This window comes from Ctenopharyngodon idella, chromosome 1 (assembly GCF_019924925.1).
Source record: "Ctenopharyngodon idella isolate HZGC_01 chromosome 1, HZGC01, whole genome shotgun sequence".
Lineage (NCBI taxonomy): Eukaryota > Metazoa > Chordata > Actinopteri > Cypriniformes > Xenocyprididae > Ctenopharyngodon > Ctenopharyngodon idella.
In genome coordinates this window covers 12,452,413-12,467,843 of record NC_067220.1, presented here as the reverse complement: position 1 = coordinate 12,467,843, position 15,431 = coordinate 12,452,413, and the positions used below count along the sequence as shown (strand labels likewise).

The window sequence follows — 15,431 nt, the reverse complement described above, 5'->3', positions numbered from 1 at the left end:
TGCAGTTAAATTTTTACAAAGCATTCACAAATTTCTCTTTTTTTTCCCCCAATTTTTTATTGTATCTATTTGCCAATTGCTTTTTCATTCAAATTAAGTAAAAAAAAAAAAAGTAAAAAAAAATTATTTGGTTGCTCCCACGTGTTGAACTGTACAGAGGCTTTTTAATTAATTAACAAACCTATAAAGAAAAGCTATTTTAAAAAAATCTATTTATTAATTATATTAATACATTTATATAATCTATTTATATATTATATTTACTTTTGCATTTAACTACATTTTTGAACATAAATGAAAAGTTCCTATTTTGTTTTTTTATGTTAATTTGAACATTTTTATTTTTAATTATTAAATTAATAATTGCAGGAGGAACCCAAGCCATGATTAGTAAATATCATACTTTGAGATGGACTCTTTAAACTTGGACCAGTAAGAAATCACCTAGCAACCACCCGGAACACCTTAACAACCATATATCATCACCCCGACAGCCATCCACAACACCCTAGTATCATGGCACATTTTTTTTTAGATTTTTTGCAATGTTATAGTTCAGATTTACTTGTCCCAAACTATAGAGTGCAGCAGTTGGGTTCTGGAAGTAAAAACTGGGAAATTGATTTTGACCGATGACTTTTAAACCTTTAAAGACAGACCTACTGTGAGCTAAGAGGTTGTTAATCGATGGTATTTGCTTCTGCTGAAGCCATCATTTCTAGTGGAAAAACTACATTACCCATGATGCTGTACAGAAAATGACACCAATCAGAGAGTTGAAAAAAGCAACATGCGCCAAAATAGCTCCGCCCTCTCCCATGAAGCACTGCAAATGACGTAATCGAGTCGATCTCCCTACACTCTCAAAATACTGAAATATTTGTATATATGTGCATATTTTGCAATAAACTTAAAATATATTGTTTTTGTATATTTAATAAACATTAAATATACAAAAATAAGTTTTATATTTCTTCATCATTCAATTTTACAAAGACAGTGTAATGTAGGGTGACCAGACGTTGCGTTTTTCCCAGAACAGTCCCATATTTCAGCTCCATTTTTCGTGTCCCGACTTATCAAGAAAAAAAAAAAAATAATGTTTTGTCCCGTATTTCATCTTTCCTAAAATTTCTTTACTGAGTAGTAGAAGTGGTCACGCGAGAACAGCCCAATCAATTCATCGTAGAACAAAATTGCCATCCAACTTGCCGTTAGTGAAGGCGGGATAGGCGGAATCTCGCTGAATGACACACACCGGATGCGCTCTCTCTCTTTCCTCGCGCGATCCCAGTTCTCTCAGACAGCGCGCGATCAATTCTCCTTGCGTCTGAATGATCAAATGCACACATAGTTTTTCAAAATGTCCATCGTGTGGAATATCTCATGTAAATACAGTCGGTTATAACTAATGGCTTAAGTGGACGTAAACAGGTGGGTGAAAATCGGATATGTGTCAGTATATTACATCCATAAATTCGGTCTTAAAGGGACAGTAGCCTAATTAAATATTTGTCTGTCATTAATGTTAAACAACAAAAGATGTTAAATAAATGTATACATGTTAAATAAATCTACTGTATCTGAAAAACAAGTTTATTTAATTTATATGTCTATCGTATTTGTTGTATTGTTTGTAAATTTATTATATCATGGTCATATTGCACACCCCTTGCTCACCCGTCCCTGTATTCCACCATGAGAAACCTGGTCACCCTAGTATAATGCCTCTCAAAGTTCAAAATACTTATACTACATCCTACGCCTTCCGTATTCAACTTACGAAACAAGCCATCACGTCAGTTACGCTTTTTCCGCAATTTGAATACGGAAAGCGGTCTGGCGGAAGCTAGTCATTTTACTTTATAATGTGTTAAATATGGATATTTTTCTTACACAAATGCATCGCTTCACTTCAGAAGGCCTTTATTAACCCCCCAGAGTCGTGTGGAGTATGTTTATGATGGATGGATATATGGATGAACTTTTTTGAGTTTCAAACAGGTGGTTTCCGTGCACTGGCATGGACTAGGTGCACAAGATGAGCTGCGGCGATGCGACTGTGCGCATAGTTACTTCTGCCCATGCCCTTCTGGTCTTAGCGACGCTTGCATTTGGTGCAAGAAGAAACTTAAATATGAAACTTGGCTAGATATAATAGATTTTTTTTTAATTAAAGAGGAGATTGTAGTCTATCAGAGACGAAAGAAAGCATCCTTGTTATGTTATTATGTAATGTTACCTCTGTGTGGTAATTCAACGAGATACGCGATCTTTGACTTTGAATCTTTCTTCTGTTGATTATGCAGTTCAGGCTCAGCGGTGATCCACAGGGATCTCTTTATCCATACAAAACACTCAAGTATGTAATATATATCTCCTGATTTTGTTCTGACAGCTGGGGGACTAAATGGCTCAAAAACTGCCTTCTCTTTCTGCGTGGAACAACTAAAGTATCAATCCTCATCAGAGATAAATAAACATGGGAATATGATATGGACTCAGTGTATGCTTAAGTAACTTTATTTGGTAACATTATTATCGCTAACTGTATTTAGTAGCCAATGTAATTTAAATGCATAATTTTCAGTGTTTGTATTTCCCCTGTGCGTTTCTATTAATTACTGCATTTATTTAGTTCAAGTGAGACGAGTAAAGAGCACCTGTTGCATACATCATTATCTATCTAAGCAGCAAAAAACGTATTTTACTACGGGTAAAAAAAAAAAAAAAAAAAACTTAAACTGTTTGTGCTACAGTTAAAAATGTAAACTGCAATCTTTTCACAGTCCTTGTTTTTATCTAAAAAGATAATTGATGCAAAGAAATCGTAAAATATATAGTGATCATATTAATGGAGCAATTGATGTAGGTAAGTGAAAATACATGCGCAGAATTGAGAAAATAGTATTTATGGAAATAAATTTATCACAGGGCAAACGTGTGAATGTTCACAAGGCATTTTATGCAGACAACTCTAATCGTAGTTGTATATTTACAGGCATTATTGTCATTGTGTATGCACCATAAGTTTGTTAATCTAACCCATGCATGCATTTAAATGCCATTGGCTCATGTGATTGTACTATATATCTTAGTTGTATTTTAAGCGATATAACAGATTCTATAAACAACTATAAGAGATCATTTTCAGCTTTCCCCGGCACTCTGCACCGGCATAAAGCGAAACTGGATGTGTATATGGTTACACTCGCTGATTCGAAAAATCCAAAATGGCGGCCACGTGCAACTAGTCCATTATAAAGCTTAGGAGCATCAGGGTGATTATTAATATAAACTCTGACTGTATTCGTCTAAAAGAAGAAAGTCATACACACCTAGGATGGCTTGAGGGTGAGTAAATCATGGGGTAATTTTCATTTTAAAGTGAACTAATCCTTTACACATTTTGTCTGATTTTCAAAAACATTTTTGCTTCAAATCAAAGTTTATAGTGTTTCACCTCGTAGCTGATTGGCTTGGTCTCTGGCTTATAACTCTTTAACAAAGACTTTTTTAAAATCCCAATGAGAAAATTGAAAAGACAAAAATACTTCCGGAACCAGCGCCGAAAAAGAGGGAGGGCACTGTTGAACTCTATAGAGAATGGGAATGTGATGTCAGCAACGCAATGCATTCTGGGACTTTAGGACACAGATACTACAGTAGAGACTGGGTAATAGTGGAAGTAGACGTTAAAATTTATATGATACAGTTGCAAACAAATTAGAATGGTGAACGCTAGCTGTATAATGAACTGCCATATCCGCTCTCATGAACATGGCGACGAGTAATGACGTAGATTCCCGTTCTCTATTGATCTGATTAACAGCACAACATGGTCATGTTTCATTAGGCAAGATGTTATTGTGGCTTTCAAGGCAGCAAAACACAATTCTCCAGAGGGGAAAAAAAAAAAAAAAAGGACAGGAACAAACAGCGCTTATCCAATTCCTTACAGTATACAAGCACTCAGGAAATGAGTTAAAACATCTTCCTCTGTGGGCCTCAAAACGTTCAGATAAACACTATAGAGTGCGGCAGTTGTTAGTTTGTTTGTGTGTAGAAGTGCATTGGAGTGTGTTTGTAAAGCTGGAATAATTGTGTAATGGCCATTGTTTAGTGAGTGGGTGTTCAGTGACACATAATTGGACAGGGTTTAGGTCGCACAGCAAACACACGTACTGTGGTTCACATCTGCTGAGCTCTTGAAACACCCAAGGGGAAGCCTTTATGTGTGCCAATCCATCTCTGTCCTTATCTGATTAAGAAAACGAGAAATCCAAATGTTTGAGTGAATCAGGGAATGCTTTTGAAAACAAGACATGGTATAGGGGCCTACTTGTCCACGGGGACCGTCTCCATGGTTACCCTGCTTCTGGTGACAGGCGGTGCTACCCATAGGGCTATCTGATTTGCACAGTTATGATTAGACTGAAACTACAGATGGCACGGAACTTCCTACCTAGTCAACGCTGCAGTCTGCGCCGCAGACCGGAGACAAACATGAAGCAGTGGTGCGTGTAGACGTGATTGGGCGTCTTGTATGTAGCATGTATGAGCCGTGGGAAGGAAGAACCGGTTTATGGACTGATGTGGCACTCTTTAGGCTCGTTCGCACCTCACAATACAAGCGCTCTCTTTGACCTCCACATGAAAAGCGTCACGGAAGGGTGATTTTACAAGGTTGCTAGGTAGCGAGAAAGTGGGAATTATACACAATAGTACAAGCACACGAGAAAGGTAAGACATCTGAGATTAGAACAGAAGAAGGTCATTTTAGAATCAATGGTACTTGTTAAATTTAAAGATACTTTTATATTCATTTAGTTTAATTACTGACATTTACACTACTGTTTAAAAGTTAATGGTAAGAAATGAATATTCTGCAAGGATTCATTAAATTAATCAAAAGTGACAGTAAAGACTAGGGATGCACTGATAGGATTTTTTTGGTCGATACAGATGTTAACAAACAATTATTGGCTTTCAATTATTGCTCTCATATTTGAAGATGTGTCATTAAAATAGAGAGTGTTTTGATCATGTTTTAAATTAGCAAAGTTCAAAAACACATGCATTAAGTTATACTAGCTAGACATAAGACATAACAGACTATGTTTACAAGGATACTCACCAAGACGACCATTTTGGTATAATTTTGTGTGAATTAGAAGAAGCAAAAGAGTATTTGAGCACTGTCTGAGACGTAGCTTTCCGGGCATGCGCTATGGATGTGTGTGAACTTTGCGCTTGAATATTTAAATTCGCAAGACTTAAAACCACATGCAAAGGAAAAACTTTCACAAAGATGTAGCACTGGCTCGATCGCGACAGTGACAGTGTTGCACAGTTCAATTGTCCTGAGAGTTATTCACGCTTACCCCTGGGCGGTCCTTATTGATAAGCACTACTGTATTTTGTACAGATTTTTATTTTGTTTTGGCAAGTATTTAATTATTTTACCAAGAGGAAAACAATGGATTATGCAACAGACACAGCTCAGTGCCATCATGCAGTTAATTAATAAAACATTGGTTTGTTATGTTGTCCTTTTTCATGCTATAACCGATATGCCGATGATTGTGAATTGATCAAACATTGGCCGATAAATATCGGCGGCCAATACATCGGCGCATCTCTAGTAAAAAGAAATGTATTTGATTTAAAATAAATATTCTTTTGAACTTTATATTCATCACAGAATCCTGAAAAAAAATAATGCGGTTTCCACAAAAAACTGCTTTCAACATATAATAATAAGGAATTGTTTCTTGAGCACCAGATCAGGCTATTAGAATGATTTCTGAAGGATCATGTGACATAATATTTCAATAATAATATTTCACTTTACTGTATTTCTGGACAAATAAATGCAAAAAAACCCAAAAAAACTTAAAAACCTTAAACCCAAACTTTTAGACTATTATGCACTTAATATTAATATGCACTGACACTATTGGATGAGAACTGAGCTGGATGATGACATCACTGTTTTCTCCAGAGCTGCTTTATTGATGAATTGAACTCATTCCATAACTGATGAATGTTACACAGTTAATGAACTGAACTGATTTCAACTGAATAATGATTGTTTACTATTGTCTTTTTAGAGTTGCTTTAAAGCAGAATTGAATTCTGTTTGCATCATTTAATCATTATTTTCCTGTTTATCACTGTAAAGCTGCTTTAAAACAATCTGTATAAAGGTGACTTGACACTTTTATCCAAAGCTACTTATATTGCATTAAAGCTATAAATTCTATCAGCTCACATTTTAAGCAGTCAGAACATGGTATAAATATTATGGAAATAAAAAAGTATGTTTGAAAACCTTCCCCTTATTTATGTTGAAAGAAATTGGGGTATATGTTGGTTGTGCATGAGTGTTACAGCCATAATGACTTCAAGAATTTTGTAATATTTTTCCTTATATTAAGAGTGATTATGTTTTTCGAAAAATGTATATTTTATTTGTATTGTATCACATGACTTTGACTAGTTTTATATGTGTTATGTATGTTTAACAATTTTTTGAAGAAGAATAAGAAGAAGGTTGGTGCTAGGCAGTCTTTTGACCATGGAAAAGGCTAGAATTCATGTTTTTGGAATGGGAATAAGTGTAAAATAGTTTTTGATTTTGATTTCTTATAATGTAACTTGACAAAGAAAAAGTAAGCCTTTACAAGACAAGTTATAGATTCATGCATCAAATCCTTTGTGCAACACCCTTGTGGAAATGGCGAAGAACGGAATATGGTTCGGATCGCTATACTATTAATTTTTTCACAGCAAAAAAAATGCATTTTTAATGTTAAAAAAGTACCTTAAATGGTTAGTTCACCCAAAAATAAAATTTCTGTCATTAAGTACTCACCCTCATGTCGTTCCAAACCTGTAAGACCTTCGTTCATCTTCGGAACACAAATTAAGATGTTTTTGATGAAATCCAAGGTTTTTTTTATCTCCCATAGAAAGCAACGTAATTACCACATTCAAGGTCCAGAGAAGTAGTAAAGACATTGTTAAAATAGTCAACATGACTGCAGTGGTCCAACCTTAATGTTATGAAGCGAAAAGACTCCTACACAGTTGATGCAGTGAACGCAGTTCAGCGCTTCCGTGTTTATGTCCGAACACCGGCTCATTATACTCTGACAGGGTAGAGAAGAAATTGTTGAATAAAGTCATTATTTTTTTGTATTTGAGCACAAAAAGTATTCCTGTCTCTTCATAACATTAAGGTTGAACCACTGCAGTCACATGTCACTCTTTTCTGGACCTTGAATGATGGTAATTGTGTTGCTTTCTTTAGGAGATTAAAAAAAAAAACCTTGGATTTCATCAAAAATATCTTATTTGTGTTCCAAAGATGAACGAAGGTCTTACGGGTGTGTAACAACATGAGGGTGAGTAATTAATGACAGAAACTTCATTTTTGGGCGAACTAACCCTTTAATGCATTTCATGAAAAGTAAGTTTTCTGCTTCTTCTTAGAGTCGCCTACGCTGCATTTATTTTCATCTCATTGTGTCCAAGAAATAACATTTTTGTAATGTTTACCCAAAAAGATAGGAGATGAACTTTGGTTGCTTTCCCTCTGGTACAACTTTATGTATCTACCTAAGCACAAGATCAGTCTCTCTTCCATCTTCTGATTTTTATGCAGCACCACCCATGTAATATTGGTTGTCTGATATTCATTTGTCAAAGTTGAAATTGCTAAAAACAAACAAACAAAAAACACTTGACCTGCTGCACACAACTGCATTGGAGGTGGCTTGATGCTTCACTCCACTGTAATTGTTGACTTTAAGATGCACACTTTTCTCTTTTCTCATGCACTTTATGCTGCAGATGAAGAACGTCATTACTTGGGTGTGAATGTTTTTTTTTTTTCTGTGCTTTCTTCTGTATGCCGTGTGTGGTGTGGTTATGCGCTCATACTAGGAGATTAGACTGTACATTGGCTCAGAGTGAAAGTGTCAGGTCTTTTCACTGCCAACTTTGAGAAAGCTGCATAAATTTGCACGTCTTTCCACAGCATGGAGCTATTTTTGAACTTGGCAGCCACTGATATAGAGTTTATCCTGGAACAAGAGAGGGGGAAACAGAAGCCATGACATATAAAGTGAAGACTGTGCAAGACCAAAGATCATCCCTGATGAGACCACCAAGGATTCCCTCTGCACAGAGCGCTAAAGCCTTGCCATTCAACATTAAAGAGATAGTTCTGAAATTTGTCATTATTTACTCGCTATGCTGTAATATTTTTGGATTGGTGATAAATGCTTGTTGTCTTTTGCAATTCTCAGTACAAGCGATGTGCAATATGTCATTTATTTATGAATTTGCATTAATTAACATGGATGATGTACTATGTAGGGCAGATTATTTCACGTCATGTGAAGTCAAATATTGTGTAAATGTTGTTTGTTTCATTAATATGTAGAATGTATTGCCCTGCAGATTAGTGATGTGAAGCGCACTGGATTAAAGCGTCACTTCATTGTAGATGTGTTTGTGAATCTGTGTGAGAGTGAGGGTGCTTAAGCATATGAATTTGGCCCTGGGAAATTTTGATGCTTAATGACGTTCCTTCACACTCCAGAAATCTGTTCCGTTGCTTTTGCAGAGTACAGATCATGAACACAAGAAAAAAATGAATACTGTTACATTTCAAAAACATCCTGCTACAAATGGGTAACTGAAGCTGCAAGGCAGGGGAATCTGATTAATATTTGAAGACATGTGAAACTGAGCTAGTATTTTATAATATCATTTTTATACACCATTTTTAATCATTTGTATTTTTTTCTGTTACTATTTAGCAGTGTTATTTTAGTATAATTTATATATTATATTTATTAATATTTTGAATGAGCTTTTATTTTTATATTTTCGGTTTTCTCTTTAATTTTAGTTTGTTTTAGTAATTTTGTGATTTTGTCATTTTTATTAGTTTTTTAATTACTTTTTATTTCAGTTTTAGTTTTAACAATTTTAGTACTTGGTGTCAAGGCAATTTTCATTGAAGTTTTTAAAGTTTAAGTTTTTCAACTAATTTTTTTTTTTTTTCAATTACCAAAAACAATATTTAATAGTTTTAGTTAACAATAACAACAGTCATGTATACAGTAGCTATACAGCTAGGGTGTTATGGTGGTTGCTAAGGTGTTTTCAGTGGTTGGGATTAGTGGTCGACCGATATATTGGCTGATATTTGGTATTTTTTTACATATCGCATCGGCCAATATGTTTTTCTGTTAGGCCGATGTGACGGAAGTGGGACTTCTATTTTGACAATGCTGAGAACGCCAGTCAAAATCCTTGGACCCTTGATTTCGAACTGTTCTGTGCTATTAGTAATTAGTGTTACCTTTCCAGTGGCCACAAACTTACCAGATTACGGAGTGCCCTTTTGATTAAAGTGTTTACTTCTTTTTTATTCATATATTTTTTAACAATATCTTTATTTGTAAAAAAAAAAAAAAAAAAAAAATACTGTAATAAGATTACAGAATCAAGAAGTTGCCATCTAAAGTATAAGTCTGTCTATTTTAAAAAAAAAATTAAATACATTTTCAAATTATTTATTTGTTTATTATTTTATTTTAAGTCAAAAAGCTTATATTCCTTATGTTTTTTCACTGTAAAAAAATTATTTTCATGATTTATCGCAGCATTTTTTCTTTTGTCAAATCAACTTAGATAATTAATGTGGTTCAGATAACATAATATTTAGAGTTTCTGCTGATTAAACCAATCGCCTTCATTGTATTAACTCAAATTTTTAATTTAAATAAACTCAAATTTTAAGGCAACCAGGTAACTAACTTTTTTAAGTTAAATCAACAATTCTTTTTTACAGTATATGGCTTGATTCCCTGTAAAACATTTTCAGCTGGTTAAACTTAGAAATGAAAGTTCACCTGCTGCCTTAAAAATGTGAGTGAACTCAACTAAACATAAGTTAACTCAACTTGAAGATAACCTCACAAATAGTCAAGACAATGTATTACTTTAAGTTTAATCTTTGAACTCAAGTTTATAAGTTTTTAAAAATTAAACTTAAAGTTATCCATTGTCTTGACTATTTGTGAGTTGAAACAAAGGTTATCTTCAAGTTGAGTTAACTTATGTTTAGTTGAGTTCACTCACATTTTTAAGGCAGCAGGTGAACTTTCATTTCTAAGTTTAACCAGCTGAAAATGTTTTAGCACACCTCTCCCCAACAAGCCACATTATTTTGAGTTATCATATATGGATTCCACTGAATTTTAGTTTATCAACCATATTGAAGCTTTTTAAAAATAAATCTCAGGGTGAATTGGAAGAAAACTTGGTTGCACTTTGTATGTCGCTAATAAACATGGCAAACAATCATACTTGCACAGCCTGAATAAACCCTCTATTTCTCTCAACACATTCAATCAGAGTTGAGAGCCGGAAAAACGCATTTTATAATGTTGAGTGGAGCGTGTTTAGGGTGCTGCGTAATACCTGAAGTAAACTTTTCTTGGTGTGTGCTGATATTGCATGCTGATGCTGTTTAGATTCCCCACTGACTCTTTCTCAGCTGGACCTCACAGTGATGGCAGCTCCCCCCCGTCAGCATCTAATTAAAGCAGAATACATTACCTATAATGAGTAAGAAAGTGTGTGTGTGTGTGTGTGTGTGTGTGTGTTTTATCATAGAGGCTTTAGACTGCATGCATAAGTGTATATTAAAAGTTTGTGTTTGACAGTTTAAGGATGTGTATAAAGATGCTGTCTCAGAATACAGTGTCTTAGTGTTTGAAGAAGATAATCAGTAGGAAACGCTGCAGTAGAGGTACAGAGTTAAATTGTGTTTGCGTGCAGGAGAGAGCAGCGTAGCTCACCGCTCGATGTTTTGGCAGTGTGGATATATTTACTGAAGGATATGAATGCTTGCTGTAATTTGGCTTTTGTGTAAATCTCAACTGTTGTTACAAGCTGACTGCATTTGCTGTCTGTTAATACCGTCTGTATTCTTGCTGTCTGCATTGATAGGCCCAGACGGATTTTCTTCATATTTGCTGTGCTGTTTTGAGGAGAAAATCTGTGTAATCCTGCAGAATCAATATTTAAACACAATACAATGTGTTGAACTTAGTCTTATTGGTATCTGAAAATATCAAATTAACCAAAGTATTTAATAAACAAACACACAAGGATTGTAGATGCATGTTGGATGCTCATTGTCTCTAAAATCTTTTTTTCTCACTTTTCAAAAGTGGGATGTGAATTACACAGATAATGTGTTTGCTGCCTGATAAAAAAAAAAAAAAAAAAAAAAGTGTAAAGATGCATTGCACTCACAAACATTTTTTTTCTCTCTCTCCCCTAGCTTTTTCTCTCTCCACTATCTTAGACAGATTAATATTATGTTTTTAAGTGTACTAATTTGTTAGACAATAAATAGCTTTGTAGTTTAGGGTCCAATTCTTACTATTAATTGCTTATTAGCATGAATATTACTAGGATATTGGCAGTTTATTAGTACTTATAAAGCACATATTAATGCCTTATTCTGCATGACCTTATTCTACATGCTTAATCCTACCTAAACTTAACAACTACCTTACTAACTATTAATAAGCAGTAATTAGGAGTTTATTGAGGCAAAAGTCATAGTTAATAGTTAGTTAATACTATGAATTGGACCCTAATCTAAAGTGTGACCTATAGTTTTTTCCCCCTTTAGGATATGTATAGAGCACAGTTATTGATAAAGCAATAATAAAAATATGATAGCAAGCACTGTAAAAATATATATATACATCGGTAAGATTTTTTCATGTTTTTGAAGTCTTTAATGCTCACCAAGGCAGCATTTGTTTGATCAAAAATAACAGTAATATTGTAAAATATCACAATTTAAATTTCTATTGAAATGTAATTAATTGACTATATGCACGGTTACTTCCTGGTTGTCGTTAAGCCAGATCGGCATTTCCGGTGAACTGTCAGCTGATCATTCTGTACTCGCTGTACATCGACACAAAACCATCAGTGGTTTTTAATGTTGACTAATGTCATTTTGTCATAATGTCAATTTTTAATGTTTTAATGTGACTTTTTAATGTTGTATTCATATTTTAATGCAGTTATCACACGTACCTAATTTGCCAATAAACCAGTTTTATTGATTGCAATAAAGACGAAGCTATTGTGACCGTTTCTGTAATTAGACACGCACAAAAAATTTTTTCCAGCACTTCAAATGTTGTTTTTAATGTGATGACCAAAAACATTATTTGTTCATCCTTCTGAGATTGTCCCCATTTGTAAAACCGAACGTTTCAAAATGTAGGAAATTCAACATTTGATAGAAAACACTTATTTAAAAATAAAAAAGACATTAATTACCACTATAACCAGTAGGTGGCGGCAGAGTAGCATTTATTTGCGTATATACTAGCCATTTCCTGTAATTGTTTTCCACTTAGTTTCGCTTTTGAATAAATATTAAACATTATAAAAAAAACTAGGTTTAAAAATACATTTTGTCAATATGAAGTATGAAGTACTCACAAAATCTCATGAAAAACAATAACTTTTCTTGTGAATGAATTACACAGAAAGCGAGCACCGCGCTCTCCCTTTGTTATCACAGCAGCTGTCAGTCAGTGCAGCGCAAGATCAGTGATTTCAGTACACTTGTGAAAACTCACATTTTATTCAATGAATCTAACTAAAGTGCACAATAAATATTTTATTTTTGAAGCTTTTTTTCACACAAAAGTGTGAAACTGATGGTCGAACTGAATTTAGCCGAGGAGGAACACTGAGGTACGTCTTTATTTTTTTTTATTTTTTTTATGTCGTCTTACATTTGAATAACTAAATTAATGCTATGCCTGACTATTTAGGTGACTATATTCTGATTATAAACGAAGTATTACACTATTGATGCTCAACACACCAGCAAGTGACATTTCATCAGAAGTTTTCCAGCTGGCTTATATTATTGCGGAAGTTCTAAAGAACGCTCCATGCAAATAGTCAATTCCATGCAAAGCTGAATTTTCAGCATCATTACTCCAGTCTTCAGTGTCACATGATCCTCCAGAAATCATTCTAATACGCTGATTTGCTGCTCAAGAAACATTTCTTATTATTATCAATTTTGAAAACGGCTGTGGTGCTTAAGATTTTTGTGGAAACGGTGATTCTTTTTTCAGTATTCTTTGATTAATATAAAATTCAAAAGAACAGCATTTATTTGAAATATTAATCTTCACTTTTCAAGTTAATGTGTCCTTTCTGAATGAAAGTATTATTTCTTAAAAAAAATTATTGCTGACCCCAAATTTTTGAACAGTAGTCTATAAAAAAAAAGAATAAAATACAAATATGTTAATTTTAAATGCGCACACAAATATGAACAAAAACTTAAAATTTTCAATCAATGTTAATTTCCTAATTCAAACAGACCAAAATAATTAAGTCTAAATATTCTAAAGCCTGACTTTTCATGAAGCCACCCAGAAAAAGTAGCATGTTAAAATTAATTTGGCTTGGCAGCATGTTTTGCACAAGCAAGAGCTCACATTTATTTCAGAAAAAGTCTATTTAAACTCTTTCAGCGAGACATCTTTGCGTTCACACATTTTAGTAAGATGGAGGAACATGTATGTTATTTAAGAACCCTAATAAGAAAAAAAAAAGCATGGTCCTTTATCCTCAGCTGCCTAATGAATCCATTATGTGTACCGTGACACTGCAAGACTGAGAAATACTGCTCTTAGGAACAAGGACCAAACATGGTCTAAAAGGAAAAGTACAAGACTTCAAGGTTTAAGAAGAAGTGCTCAAACATCTTCCTTTCAAATATTCTCTTCCTTTTTTCATTTTTACTCAAAGACACATCTCAAGCATAAGAGCTGACAGTATCTCTCTTTATATACATGCACAAAACCTGCAAACGAAAGGATTTCTCACATAAGCATAGAAGGAATTAACCAACCAGCTCAAGACACAGATGGTGTCAACCCCCTCCCCTCTTCCTCTGGGGTCTGCGGTGCTCTTGACACCTGGTCATCATGACATTCACCATTTAGCTGCTCAGCATCACAAGCCAGATGAAAATGTGTATAAAAGATGAGAGGCTAACTGACAAGATAAAAGGATGTGCAGAGAATAGATGAGGGTTTTGTAAAATCACATGCACAAACACATGCAGGCTCTGTCTCTTTAATGCCCTTCATTTCAGTTCTCTGCTGTGTTTGACTTTTTAAAGCTTAAAGAAGTTTTAAGAGGATGTGTTTTAATAAAGAAAAATGCAGAGACAGCTGAGGAGGACATTGAAATGAAACTTCTGTCATTTAAATGGGGGGGGTTCTTCTGAAGTCACACTGAAATTTAGATCATTTTTTCTTATGAAAACCTAGAAAATTTAGTGAAGATTTTTATGCTTCGGTTGCTCAACAACAACAAAGCTGGAGAATCTCACGCAGCCAAAATGAGGATTGTCAGTAACGGTGGTCATTGTTCAAACCGGAGTAGGACACTGATGGAGAGACGCAGGAAGAAGTTACAACTTTTAGAATGAAACTGGACGTTTCTGAATGGTTAGTGGATAAATTTATGTAGTTGCTGTGGAGTTGATTCAACTCATGTGCTGTCATGTTAATCTTCTGTGCAAATCTGCCGTAAAATGACGGCATGGTAACAACACTCCACTTCAACAACTCTTCCTCTTCTCTAAAGCAGCCCAACATGGCCTTGTTCCCTTTGTTGTGTGTTTCCGGTGCAGGGTTTATGTAAATTTTAGGGTTAGTGATGTCACAAATCCGGGAAGAAGCTCTTTGTAGTCCCTAGCAGCCGTTTGTTATAGTCCTTAAATAGCTATTTTTAAAAAAGAAAATATCTCCCTTTGCATTGAACTTTGAGTGTCGTAACTTTGCAGATGTTGTTTATGCTCTAACAGCAACATTACACACTAACTAAAGTTAAAAAATTCAAATCATAATCAACCACTCCATTAATGCTGAATATTAACTCTTTCCCCATCAGCGTTATTGAAAAATTTGCCAGCCAGCGCAAGCAATTTTGATCATTTTCACAAAACTTTTTTTTCTATGAATATCTGAACATGCAATATGTCAAAAGTAAGAGCAGAGCCTCTGATTAAAAATAAATAAATAAATTAATTAAAATTATATTCTAGCTTTATGCATTATTTTTTATCAACACTGTAAGAACAACAATGTGAGTAAGTTTAATTAAAAAAAGTGTTTGTTCAAAATTTTGAACAAAAAGCTGAGAAAATCACATTTTTGTTAAAGACTATGCCCAGAATCGGATTCAGAAAGATGATCAAAATATAGATGGAGTAGATCTTGTCCATCAACACCCCCAAAGCTGCAGTCCTATAGCTCGTCCTGGCACGACATTTCATTTGG

The 15,431-nt window shown here is 34.3% G+C and overlaps 1 protein-coding gene across 4 annotated transcripts in view; it reads right to left on the bottom strand.

Annotated features, from left to right (window-relative positions):
- The window catches only part of elfn1b (extracellular leucine-rich repeat and fibronectin type III domain containing 1b), a 115,062-nt gene that overhangs the window by 9,994 nt on the left and 89,637 nt on the right, over positions 1-15,431 (bottom strand). For 2 of the 4 annotated variants that reach the window (XM_051889602.1, XM_051889615.1), the window contains exon 3: positions 10,504-10,618. The exons of the other annotated variants lie outside the window; for them this stretch is intronic. The gene's annotated coding sequence lies outside the window, so the exon portion shown is untranslated. The remainder of the gene's footprint in view (positions 1-10,503; positions 10,619-15,431) is intronic. 4 annotated transcript variants of the gene reach the window in all.